This window comes from Gastrolobium bilobum, unplaced genomic scaffold (genome assembly GCF_033153095.1).
Source record: "Gastrolobium bilobum isolate Gb01-03AN ecotype WA unplaced genomic scaffold, APGP_CSIRO_Gbil_v1 utg27628, whole genome shotgun sequence".
Lineage (NCBI taxonomy): Eukaryota > Viridiplantae > Streptophyta > Magnoliopsida > Fabales > Fabaceae > Gastrolobium > Gastrolobium bilobum.
The window spans coordinates 21,468-36,311 of record NW_026899199.1 but is presented as its reverse complement, the minus strand read 5'-3'; positions in this window follow the sequence as shown (position 1 = coordinate 36,311).

Sequence of the window (14,844 nt, the reverse complement as noted above, 5' to 3'; positions counted from 1 at the left end):
TGTATTTTCTGATTGTAGCTACCGCCTTACGACTCAGGATCTCCCACTCCTTATCAGTCTTGCCTGTCGATCTCTCTTCAAGGATAATTGGCTCATGTAAATCTTTGCAGTAGATACGATCTTCCATCATCGGTCTCCAATAGGTGAAATTGTCTGCGATTAGCTTGAACATATCTCCATCATGTGTTATGCCACTGGTCTCCATGTCGTCTCCCTCGGAACCCGTCGAACCCGAGCTTTGATACCACTTTTGGGAACTCGGTTCCCTCAACTCGGCTAAGAAGCCTTTTCGCGGAAGTCAATCAACAAGATCCTAGATCTCGGATCTCGACAATCTTACCTTGGCCTGAACTTCACCAAGTCGGGCAGCACAACAAAAAACGAAAAACAAAGGGGAGAGAGAGAAAGAGAACACAAACTGTTTTTAATGTGGGAAAATCTTCTCCAATGAAGAAGTAAAAACTCATGAGACCTAGTCCAGATCAAACGTCCACTATGAAAATATTGGATACAAAGAATCAAAATACACCAATGTGGTGGTTAAAACAACCTCTCCAACAATGGTGATAATCAAACTACCCTAGAGATGTTTTACTCAAACTCTCTCTAGAGATCTCTCAAATACAAAGCTCAAAGCTTTGCTCACATAATCTTCTCTCACTTTCTAACCTAGCATCCATCCACAACTAATGAATATATAGAGGAGGTGAGATCTAGGGTTTAGGGTTTTTAGCAAATCCCTCAATGGGCTTGGAATTAGCATTGAAGGAGGAAGTACAACAACTAATATCATAATCATAAAGTATTATAATCAAGAACGTACGTAGGAGGAGGAGATATTTATCCATTTAAGAGTTAGTTCTCCTACCTTGTCGAAAATGAGAGACTCAGCTTTGAACCGAGTACAAGCAAACTCTATTATCTCTTCATTGGTTCCTGGCTCCTGTACCCCAAACTGATTGCATGGAAATGCCAGAATTTCAAGTCCTGCATAAAGAAGATCGCATTTTAAAAAAAAGGTTAATAGCCATTTAAAGTATCCGAAGAAATTATAAAAGAAAATAGCCACTGCGCAAGTTGATGATACATAGGAAAACACATCATTGAAACAAAACAAAAAACAAAAATAAAAATTTGAATCCGAAAGCAGAGGTCGAGGAATAGTAATTACAAGAATCCATAAATTACTAAGATTCAAAATAAACCAGATTCTCAGTTACTCACTTTCAAAACGCTAAGCCACAAGCCACCGTTACCAATTCGATGAGAACGAGCAGCGAGATTCGATACTGAAGAGAAATGATTGAGATAGTGAACTTAGGGTTCATGAGCTGAAGAAAAATAGGCTTCGATTAGGAATGATGAGTTGTGTCGTGTAAATGGGTTGGTTTCGTTCGACTTGATTACAAATCAGGTTTGAAACGGTTCATATTGGATTGTTTTAAAAAATAGAACCAGTTCAAGTTTCTGAACAGATTTAAAAATATCAGTTATTTTGGTTCAGTTTGGTGCGATTTTTAATATGGTTCAGTTTTTTTAAATTTTTTGCACACCCCTAAGGCTAGGCTAGGCTTTGTCTTAAATAGGTTAGGCCTGTATAAAAAAATATTGGGTCTGACCTGGCCTGTTAGCCAGTGTAGTCTCCAAATTATAAATCTGGTCTGACCTAAATTTAAAAAATAAAAACCTTGACCTAAGCCTGTTAGCCTGTTTAAGCCTATTAAACATTCAACAATTGAAAGAATAACTAAAATAATATTACTTAATTATTCAAAATTATTAAAATAATAATTTTATTTATTTATTTTAAAATAAATAATATGATATAGGACGACTTGTAGGCTTATAGGTCAGACATATATAAAAAAAAGCCTATGACCTGTTTTTTAAATAGATTTTTTCAAAAGTCTAAGCATGTTTTATTTTACTATTTGTAATAGTTCAATTTTGATCTAATATGGGCTATGCCGTAGGACTCTATAGACCGACCTAGCTTATTTACATCCTAATTTGATGCATATCTTTCTGCTACCCCGGCATGCACAATGTTGAAGTTGGCCATAATCTCAGAGAGCCCCACAAACCACATTTTATGTACCTTCAATTAATAAATAAGATGATACGGTGATTTATTGATACAAGTGACACCATTTTTATTTTTATTTTTTTTGAATTGAAACCTTATCTAATATTAAAGAATTTAAAGTGGAGAGAAGATAATCTCCCTATATTATATAGTTGCGTGTCTTCATAAATAATTGTATTTTTCAGAAATAGTAAAATGGTCATTGTTAATCAAAGTCATATGCAACTTTGAAAAAAATTTGATCGTGTTAATAAGTGGACTTACTTAATTACCCTCATTTGAGTTCAAAATTTTGGAAGGGCCATACTAGCTAAAGACTTATATAATAACTTTCTAAAGAATCAATTCAACTTAAAAATTTAAGTTATTGGGTCAAATTATATTAATAATTTTATATTTCTCAAACACACACTCTCGCACAAGAGTCCATTGGACTTACAAAATGGATGGTGCATGAGGCCCAACTTATCTAGGTTAAGCAACTCCGCAATATTTAATTATTTTTATCAATAGAATGGGACCGTGATGATCGAACTCGTGACTACTTAATCATGTGGACTGCTTTAATAGAACAAATTTAACCCAAAAAGTTAATCTATTAAGTGAGACTACATTAATAATTTTATATTTCTCTAACAACTTATCCTTATGTGTAGGGGTGTAAATAGGCTGGGCTGAGCTGGGCTTTGGCCTTCCTGACCCAAGCCTACGTAAAAAAAAAAATTCAGCCTATCTGGCCTATTAAAGGCTTTATTTGTAGGCCAAGCCCGGCACATTTTTAAAAATAAGAAAGCCTGACATGGCCTACAGGCCTACCACTGTAGATACAAATCAAAAAAAATAATTGTAGAGAGCAAAGAAAGTTCTATTCATGCATACACTAGTACTTCTCATAAGAAAAAAATGACAAACAAGAAAGAGTCAACATAATACCCTATGTAGCACCGATACGACACGCGACACGCGACACGTGACACGACACGACACGACACTCCGACACGTCAATCCTAAAAAATTATGGATTTCGACACGTTGGGACACGTTTTAATATTAAATAATATTTTTAATTTATATAGTGTATATTTCATTTAATATTTAATAATTTAACAAAAAAATGAAACTAAATTAATAATACCCATCAACACGTTATAAAGATGGAAGTTTTAATAAAAAAAATAAGAACTGGGATGAGAAAGAGATATAATATCAGATAGAGAGATCAAATCATATTAGAGAGAGATCAGAGAGAAGGAGATACAACAAGAGCGTGATAGGAATTGACAACAATGATGCTGAGATGATCTCTTATCTACTTAAGGGGAAAAAAGACAAAAAAATGAAATTGATATGATCAGGTGGAAGCTTTATTAATATATTTTAATTTAAAAAAAAAATTTATTTAAAAATAAATTTTTATTTAAAAAAATTATGAAAATGTCATTTGACTGTGTCGGACACGGTCAAATTCGCGTATCGAAATGGTCAACGTGTGAGAAAAATATGGTCAACGTGCCATATGATTCAACCACTGACACTAATTGGACCAATAACCCACTTACTCGATACCCCAACTGGATTGAGCACTTTGTAGATCATAATATTTATTTTTTCCCATTATTTGTTTCAATTGGAGATTTATCATTCACCTTTAACCACTTTTACCTTTACTCACAGAAATGCAATAAAGATGCTTCCAATTCTTATGCTCTTACTATAGTTATCATCTTTTATTTTATTAGATTTCTTTGTAAGCTTTCATCTTTTCTCTTTTGGAAGCACTTGAATATAGATAAAAAGCTTTTCTCATTGTGCTCATTTTTTCCCACATCACTCGTTATATCATATATACTGAAAGGAGCAAGAATTAATAGTTGTTTTATATTAAATTTCTCAGTACAGTTCTTCTATTTGACTTAATCTACTCATGTTACTTGATATTTGGTTCTATACACTTCAATGGTAGCTGCATGGGATAACATAATGTTAAGAGGCTGCAATGAAGTCTAGTACATTCAGTGACAGATCCAAAAAAATTATTTATGTCTGTACACTTAGTGAAAAAAAAATAAGAAATTTTTAAATGTATTGAAAAATAAAAGAATATGGCTATAAAAAATAAATAAAATAAAAGAATATAAACAAGAAGAGAAAAGAAAACTATTCATATATATCAAACTTTGCTATTCCACAAATATCTCATTTTTTGTAAATCCTATTTCAAGATAGAATAAAATATCTTTCGGGTTCTTAACAAATATTACAGGACCCAATTTATTCTTTTAGAAAAAAAAAAAAGTTGACTCGTGATCTCTCTGAAATTTAAAATAGACTCATGTTAGTCCTTAATGTGAGTCTTCTTTGAATTTCAGAAGGATTACAATTTTGACTAATTGTGTCTATTTTGAATTTCATAAGGATCACAAGTCAACTTAGAGCCTGTTTGGATTCTCTTATTTTTAAGCTAGATGCTAATTATAAGCTAAAGTTAAAAAAAAGAGCTTAAAAAAAGAAACTAAAGCTGTTTGGTAATTGCATAAAAAAATTAACTTAAAAATTACTTAGAAGCACATGTTTCAAGAAAATTATTTCTCTCTCTATCTTTATATCTCTTTATTTTATAAAAAAAAGCACACAATTCAAGAAAAACAGATAAGAGCTTAAAAAAAAGTTCCTCCTATGAGCTTTTAGTTTTCAGCTTTTTTCTTCATTATAAAAAAAAAAGTTTTTCATTATAAGAGTTTTCCATTATAAGGGCCTGTTTGGTGTGATCTATAAGGCCTGATAGTATAAACTTATACTATACGTTATGACATTTTCAGTTGTTTGGTGTGACCATCGTATAGTATAAGTTTATACAACATGACATCTTTATACATCAAAATGATGTATAACTTAATCCGGCCTAGGAGTGGTGGATTAGGCATGATAAGGGCAATTAATATTGCCTGCAAGTACAATTTCCAAAAACTAATTTATCATTTCAATATTTATATATTAAAATAATTTTTTTTAATATATTAATTTTTAAAATATTGGAGGATATTATCTTATACAATATCATATCAAACGCTGGATAGTATTAAAATTTAATCAGGTCTTATACTATCAGGCTTTATCCTATACTATGCACCAAACATGCCCTAAGAGTTTTTCCCAAAACCTGTTTGGTCTAACTTATGCTTATAAGTAGCTTCTAGCTTAAAAAATAGAGGATCCAAACAGGCACTAAAGTGGGCCCCTCAATTTTTGTTAAAGATCCAAAAGCTACTTTACTATTCAAGCTATTTCAAACAATTTTTTTTTGTGTCTGCACTTTACACAGATAAATAACCATGCAGGTACGCCATTGAGTACATTGATTTCCCCACCATGAGTTGCTGGTGTACTACAAAAACTTATTTGCAAGAATTTTTATTTATTTTTTGAATAACTAGGAAAGGCAAAACAAAACTAAGCAGATTTATTAGATAAAGCTATTTTATATCAATCACTTGTTAACTCTTTTATTTCCATATTTCATGGCTTAATGGATGTGTAAATATTTAGTTGTTTTTTTTTTTTGAGAGGAAATATTTAGTTTTCTTTATTTCCATATCTCCCTCATTATATTTAGTTATTGAACTTTGACGTTTGCAGGAGTTGATATTTATACAATTAAGCTTGTTTGTCGCCTTCGAGGATTAGCTTGGTGTTTGTAGCAATTTCTGCACAGCTAAGATTGGATTGAGAACTGGTAACGCTTGAACCTGTGTATCACACTTACATTGTCAGTCAACTGTGAAATGCCAACAAGCATACAAAGGGGCTGCATTTAATTTAATCATAGCCGTCCATGGAAGAGTATTTTGATTTATTCGTTTGATATTAGAATTTTCCTATTAAAGGCTAGGCAAACAAACTTTGTTTCATTTTTAGTCACAATATTGAGTAATTATTTTTGGGTAAATGCCATTTGCCACCATCGCAGGGCTTACTTTATATAGGTTATATAGTTACGATGGTAGTTAAAATCCCGATTTAAATCTGCGATTTTATGATTTTATGATTTTTTTTAATCAAAACGATTTCATCAAAATTTCAAACACTTTTACGTTTTTTTAAGATTTTTCTACGTTGGGATTTTACGTTGTACGATTTTTTATCTTCCTTCCGATTTTAGATAAAATCTCGATTTTAACTACCATAGTTATGACTCATATAACCATGTGTGTTGCCAACCATCATTGTTTTGTCTTCCATGACGCATTTCTAGGTTAGATGGCATTATCTGAAATTACTGAACACAGCATTTCATAGGAATTAACGCAAACCATAGTTAATGTTGGGTTTAGCCATAGACAATGACATCTAAATTGGAGACTCGAATTGACAAGTTATTGAAGGCACTTTGCAACCCATATATTGCTGCCCTCTGTTATGCATATTTTATTGTGATTATGATACAACCCAGCCCAAGCCCAAACCCACTCAAGTCTACAGAAGGGACATAAACAGAAGGATTTGGGCTGCAACCGAAGAACATCCAAGCCCAATCATCAATGATGCAGCTGCTGATGCAGCTGAAGAAGACCCAAGCCCAATCATCAATGAATCAGTGTGTGACTCAGCAAGTCTGTTACAACAGAATTGAGCAGCACAATACCACGCAAGCAAGGGGGATAAAAGAACGTTGGTGATGTGAGAGAGGGCAAGAAGAATCTGGAGAGTAGAATTGTGACCTTGGGAGAGAGTGGAGCCTCTCTAATTGCTTCACATTATCTTTCTTTTCTTGCATTGTTCAGTTTCCGTTACGCCTTTACTTTATGTATTTGAGAGGAGCTTAATTGATAATGTTCATCAATTTGCCTCTCGAGTATATTGCAGTTGTCCTTGAAGATTACCATTTCAGATTGTATTACAGCTACTGATAACGTGTTTCTTATATAAAATTGGATCTCTTTTCCTTTAAATTGTATTCTTGTTAATTGTTGTTGGATTTCTAGTTTAATTATTGTTGGTCCGTAACAAACTGGTATCAGAGCTCCGATCTGGAGCTCTGCGGGATGGTCGTCACACGAAATATGGAAAACCGTATTGAAGCGATGGAAGAAAGGTTACATAGAAACGAAGTTCAAAATAATGAAATACTCAGAAGGATGGAAGCTAGCGAAACTGGAATTACAGAGATCCTTCGAAGGCTAGACGAGATGTCGAGACAGAGACGAAACAGCCCTCACGATGAGAACGAAGGTTCTAATAGGGAAACCTCTGGCCTACACGGACGAAGGTTCAATCCGGTAGTTGCGATGACCCGACGACTGGAAATACCCTTGTTTAGTGGTGAGGACGCATACGGATGGGTGAATAAAGTCGAAAGGTATTTTCACGTCAACGAAATAGCAGAGGAAGACAAGTTGATGGCAGTGATGGTGACATTAGAGGGGGAAGCTTTGCAGTGGTATCTTTGGTGGGAGGTGAACAACCCAAACGCGAATTGGGAGTTCTTCCGGCGGAAAGTGCTGAGTCAGTTCCAACTGGAGGCCTTGGACAATCCTTATAGAGCCCTGTATACGCTCAAACAAGTGGGAACAGTAGCGAAATTCAGAAGCGAGTTTGAGAAGGTGATTGGCGCATTGCGCTTTGAGGACGAGGAATTGTTGAAGGGAGCATGGCTCAATGGCGTTAAGGGGAGTATTCGAGAGGAAGTGATGATGAGCCCAAACATCAGTTTATCACAAATGATGAAGTTTTCTCTGAAAATCGAGAAGAGAAACGATGCGCTGAAAGAGGAGGGCATGGGGATAGGAGGACGTTTCGGACCAAATGGGCCAGGTAAAGGGAACTAGACCCAACGAAATTGGGCCAACAGGGGAGGTAATTGGAGCGGGTCGGGTTCCTTTAATTCCTCTCATCCGGGTCGGGTTTCTGGGCAAGGCAATTCATTTAGCCCAAACCCCACAGGGCCCCAATCAGCTAGGGCACCAATTGACGAACAACAGAGAGCAACGAATACAAGGGGTGTCTTGAGCTCCGTCAATCCAAACGGTGGAGAGGGACACGCGGCAAAGAGCCATGGCAGTAACAATCGGCGAATCTCGCCGGAGGAGGTTAGGGATCGTCAGGCTAAGGGGCTTTGCTTCACTTGTAATGGGCGGTGGAACCCAAATCATAGGTGTCTATTCAAGCATCTCCAAGTTATGATCGTCGAAGACGAAGACGACGACGAAGGAGAGAAGCTGCTGGAAGAAGTGACCGGTCTTGAAGAGGCAGAGCCACAAGGAGAGAACGACGACACAACTCCACAGCCCTCGATGCAATGCTTGTTAGGGCTTGCTTCAAACCAAACGCTCAAGGCGTGGGGCGAGATTCAGGGGAAGCGTGTCATCGTGATGATCAATTGTGGTGCGTCAAGAAATTTTATAAGTAGAGGAGTGGCTGAGACACTAGGTTTGCAGGTCACTGAGACGCAGACGTACAACGTGGAAGTTGGTGATGGCCATAAAGTTTGCTGCCAAGAGGTGTGTAAGGAGGTGAGTGTCTCGCTTCAGGGAACGACGGTCATCCAGGATCTTTATATCTTTGACCTTGGTAGCGCTGATGTGGTGCTGGGGTTGGAGTGGCTGACTCAACTTGGAGAAATCAAAGCCAACTTCAAAGATTTGACTCTGAAGTACACGCATGCGGGGCAAGAGGTTGTCATCAAGGGAGACACGTCCCTGTTCCGTTCTGTGGTCTCTTTAAAATCGGTTGTCAAAGCCTTACAGCACCACGGTCAAGGTTTCTATCTAAGGTCTGAGGAGGCAGAAAGCACTGGAAGTGAAGCTCTGTGGGAAAAATTAGAGGGCCTGTTGGTTGAGTTTTAGGACGTCTTCCAGAAGCTGAGGGGATTACCACCAGAGAGGGAGCATGACCATGCAATTAATCTGAAACCAGGAAGCACCGTGCCCAACATACGCCCTTACAGGTACCCACACTATCAGAAATCTGAGATAGAAAATATGGTGGCTGAGTTGCTAAGTGATGGGCTGATTAGGCACAGTACCAGTCCCTATTCCAGTCCCATGATCCTTGTTAAGAAGAAAGATGGGAGCTGGAGGGTCTGTGTTGACTACAGGGCCCTGAATAAGCTGATTGTGCCTGATAAATTTCTGATTCCAGTGGTCGACGAGTTGTTGGACGAGCTGGGAGGCTCAACCATCTTTTCCAAGCTCGACCTGAAATCTAGTTTTCATCATATCAGGATGCGTGAGGAAGATATACCCAAGACGACATTTCGGACGCACCAAGGGCATTACGAATACCTAGTGACGCCCTTTGGTTTAACAAATGCACCTTCTTCGTTCCAGGCTCTTATGAATGATGTGCTGCGTCCGTTTCTGAGGAAAATTGCTCTGGTCTTTTTTTATGACATTATGATATACAGTAAAGGCCAAGGAGAGCATCTGGAACACCTGTGTTTGGTCTTTGAGGCCTTAAGGTCGAATTCCCTGGTTTGTAACAAGAAGAAGTGCGGTTTTGGCAAGGTTCAGATGGAGTATCTGGGGCATATAATAACGGCTCAAGGAGTCAGTGCTGACCCTGCTAAAGTCAAGGCCATGAAAGGGTGGCCAGCCCCCAAGAATGTAAAAGGGTTGAGGGGATTCTTGGGGTTGACAGGGTACTATAGAAGGTTTGTGCAAGACTACGGAAAAATTGCAAAACCATTAACGGAGTTGCTAAAGAAAGATGCGTTCAAGTGGACTGAAGAAGTTGATAGGACCTTCGAGTTGTTAAAAGAAAATATGTGCACCGTCCCTGTTTTAGCTTTGCCCGATTTTACCAAGCTTTTTACAGTTGTGACAGATGCCTCAGGTAAAGGAGTTGGGGCTGTCCTTATGCAAGATAATCGCCCAATTGCGTTTCTGAGTCAAGGGTTCTCCCCAAATGCTTGGCAAGTCGGTTTATGAAAAAGAGCTCATGGCCATAGTATTTGCGGTGCAAAAATGGAAACACTACTTGATGGGGAGGCACTTTATCATCAAGTCAGACCAGAAGAGTTTGAGGTTCCTGACAGATCAAAAGGTGCTCAATGAGGAGCAACAAAAGTGGGCAGTAAAGCTACTTGGCTTTGATTTCAAAATTCAATACTACCCTGGCAAGGAAAATCATGTTGCGGATGCACTTTCTAGACAGATGCAATTGTCTAGCATCATTAGGCTACAACTGCCATTATTAGAAGACTTGGAGTTGGAGCTACACGAAGATAGTAAGTTGAAGAGCATCATATAGGACTTGCTGGTGGGCAAGGAGGTTCATCCGGGTTTTAATCTGCATGAAGGCAAGTTGTACTATAATGGGAGGTTAGTTCTGTCAAAACACTCCAAATTCATTTATGTTTTGCTCCATGAATTCCATGATTCCAGTTTTAGGGGACACTGGTTATTTTAGAACTTATAAAAGGTTGGTTGGGTTGGTTTATTGGGAAGGAATGAAACGGGTTGTCAAGGATTATGTTGCTGCCTGTGTGACTTGACAGCAGAATAAGGCTCAGAATCTTACTCCGCTAGGGCTGTTGCAGCCACTACCGATTCCAGAGAAGGTGTGGTCTGATGTCTCAATGGACTTCATTGGGGGGCTTCCTAAAGCTATGGGGTTTGATACAATCTTGGTTGTTGTTGACCGTCTCACCAAGTATGCACATTTTCTGCCCCTCAAGCACCCATATACAGCCAAAGACGTTGCTGATCTTTTCATTGGAGAGGTAGTGAGGCTTCACGGGTTCCCAACAACCATTGTATCCGATAGGGACCGCGTTTTCATGAGCTCTTTTTGGACAGATTTGTTCAAAAGCGCGGGCACCAAACTTCACTATAGCACAGTCTACCATCCACAAACTAACGGTCAAACGGAAGTAGTCAACAAGTGTTTGGAGGTTTATTTAAGATGTTTTTATGGGCCCAAGCCCAAACAATGGCCCAAATGGATTCCTTGGGCTGAGTTTTGGTACAACTCCACATTTAAAGACGTTACTGGGATGACACCCTTCGAGGCTCTCTATGGTAGAGATCCCCCTCACTTGCTTAGGGGTGATGGGTTTGCATCTTCAGTTGATGCATTGTCTACTTCACTGACTGCCAGAGAGAATATATTGTGGGATTTGAAGCACAACTTAATCCAAGCACAGGATCGCATGGCTGTCAATGCCAACCAACATAGACGGGACGTCCAGTTCAATCCGGGTGATTTCATTTATCTCAGGCTTCAGCCTTATAGGCTTAAGACAATTGCAAGACGTGTTAATGAGAAGTTAAGTCCCAGGTATTATGGTCCTTATGCTATATTAGAAAAAATTGGAGGGGCTGCTTATAGACTCCAGTTGCCAAGTCCATCTGATTTTCCACGTTTCTTTACTCAAGAAGGCTGTCACTCCAATACCGAATGTGCAACCCTTACCTGCAGCACTCTCAGAGGACTGGGAGTTGGTTGTGGAACCGGAAGCATTGCTGCAGTGGAGGTTGACCAGCAAGGGAGAGTTGCAGGTACTCCTCAAATGGCGTCAGCTACCAGAATTTGAAAACACATGGGAATCCTTTGAAGTCATCAATACACAATTTCCTCACTTCCACCTTGAGGACAAGGTACTTGCATTGGGGGGGAGTATTGATACAACCCGGCCCAAGCCCAAACCCACTCAAGTCTACAGAAGGGACATAAACAGAAGGATTTAGGCTGCAGCCGAAGAACATCCAAGCCCAATCATCAATGATGCAGCTGCTGATGCAACTGAAGAAGACCCAAGCCCAATCATCAATGAATCAGTGCGTGACTCAGCAAGTCTGTTGCAACAGAATTGAGCAGCATGATACCACGCAAGCAAGGGGGATAAAAGAACGTTGGTGATGTGAGAGAGGGCAAGAAGAATCTGGAGAGTAGAATTGTGACCTTGGGAGAGAGTAGAGCCTCTCTAATTGCTTCATATTATCTTTCTTTTCTTGCATTGTTCAGTTTTCGTTACGCCTTTACTTTTTGTATTTGAGAGGAGCTTAATTGATAATGTTCATCAATTTGCCTCTGGAGTATATTGCAGTTGTCCTTGAAGATTACCATTTCAGATTGTATTATAGCTAGGGGTGTAAATGGGCCAGGCTGGCCCAGCCCAGCCTACGGCCCGGCCTACATTGAGCTCGGCCTAGGCCCGACCTTTCAGAAAAGTAGAGTAGGCTTAGGCTTATAAAAAAGATTTTTTAACAAATAGGCCATAGGCCAATTTTGTCAAGCCCGGCCTATAGCCTTGTAGGCTGGCTTATTTAATTTATTAAAATAAAATAATAAAATAATATTTATTTTATGTGGCAAAGACACAAAGTACCAAATACCAATATGTTGACTTTTCTTGCATTGTGGCAAAGACACAAGCCCGGCCTATAGCCTTGTAGGCTGGCTTATTCCTCTATGATATACATTCTAGAGCTGGGGTATTATGTTGACTCTTTCTTGTTTGTCATTTTTTTTCTTATGAGAAGTACTAGTGCATGCATGAATGAAACTTTTTTTGCTCTATACAATTATTTTTTTTGCTTAGTATCTACACTGGGAGGCCTACAAGGCCTGTAGGCCATGTCAGGCTTTCTTATTTTTAAAAATGGGTCAGGCTTGGCTACAAATAATTCTTTAATAGGCCAATAGGTCAGATAGGCTGAATTTTTTTTGACGTAAGCTTGGGCCAAAAAGGCCAAAGCCCAACCCAGCCCATTTACACCCCTAATTATAGCTACTGATAACGTGTTTCTTATATAAAATTGGATCTCTTTTCCTTTAAATTGTATTCCTAGTTAATTGTTGTTGGATTTCTGGTTTAATTATTGTTGGTCCGTAACAAATTATTTCAACCAAATGTCTATGTTTACTTAGTGTTTTTCAAGTCTATGCTGGATTGCATGCTTTGTGCCTATTGGATCATTTTACTGTCATGGTTATTCTAGTTCATTTCCTTTATCTTGTTTGCTACAAATTCTGCCTCATTTAGCATTTTACAAATGTTTACATCCAAAGTTCCAACCCTAACCCTCATCTAGGGGTGGCAATTTGGGTTGACCCGCCCCGCCCCGCCACCAACCCGCCAAAAACGGGGCGGGGCGGGTTGACCCGCCAAAAAATATGGGTTGTAAAAATGAACCCACCCCATTTTATGGTGGGTTGGCGGGTCAACCCACCAACCCGCCAATTAAAAAAAAATTAATTAAAATTCAAAAATAAATTATATTTTATGAATTTTTTAATATTATTTTATTTTATTTCACACTTCTCTATATTTTTTTTAGTCTCAATCTTAATTGTATACTAATATTTGTCAAACATTCTTTAGGAATTTATAAATAGATAACATTTGTCATAAATAAAATTGTTATTCTTTATTTTTTCTAGAAAGTACTAAGATAAAAAAAAATTGAATATCACAAAAATTTAAGTACTAATGAAATACTACCTAATTGTAAAAAAATAAAAAATAAAATAAAAAAATTTAAAACCCGGCGGGTCAACCCGCCCCGCAGCGGGTTGAACTCGTTTTGACCCACTTCTAGGCGGGGCGGGTTGAGGTGGGTTGGTGGGTTGAAAATCTCAACTCAACCCGTCCCGTTTTGGCGGGTTGGCGGGTTGACCCGTCGGGCTCAACCCATATTGTCACCCCTACCCTCATCCCAAAACACAATTCCTAAACCCTACACCTTCACAAACCTAACTGTAAGACTTTGGACTAATCCTAAGACAACTCTTAAACCTATGAATTAAACAAAAAAAAACCCTAACGCAAATGCTAATCTCACCTATTGCTGATAGTCTTTCCTTATTCTCGTGTAGCACATTTAACTCTGGAAGGATCGAATGATAGGATAGTATTACAATTAAAACACCGCAACATATCTTAGTTAGTAAAGTAATGATTTGATTGTACCCTTGACCGGAGTTTTCGATTCGAACCTGAGAATGAAATAATTAATCTTAGCATACTCGAACCGGATTAGTCCGGTAATCAATAAATCGATGAATATATTCAAAAAAATAATGATTTGATTGTTATCAACATTACTAGAAAAGACTATTTTTTCGACAGAAAAATTTTGTCGAAAATAGTGAGAATTTCTCTTATGATTTTCAAAGATAACAATTTCTATCATGTAAGCCGTCCAATTTCAAGCAGTCAAATTTCTCTTCGTCGATAGCAATTTTTTTTTATGAAATTCATCTATGCAACCCAATAGGTGCACACCAATATTTTGACCTGTAACATCCATGATCAATTGCTTATAATGGTCATAGTTATCTCGTTAACCACCACGACCATAATATGAGTGTCTGTCAACCACCAGGGGTTGCTCCGGATGACATTCTCCATGACTCGACCAACAATAGTAATCAAACATGAGCTTACACAAATGCACCTTCAACATGTTTGGATGATGGAATTTCTTGCACTTTTCACAAGGACACCGCAACTTATTGGTTGAGATTGTTTTATGTTCTAGAGCAAAGTTTACGATCCTATCAGCACACTAAGATATGTTATACAAGTGGCAATTTCTAGGGTTAAATAATAATAGTAACGTCATGCAAAAATGAAAATAATAAAAATTAAACAACTTCCCAAATAATTAGATAGATTAGAGATTATAATAAAATGAAAATCATAAAAAATAAAAAATAAAAAGTTACCCAAAAACTATAATAATAAAATAATAAAAAATTGATTAGCATAGTATTAAATAAAACTGCATAAAATTCAAACAAAATAAAAAAAATGA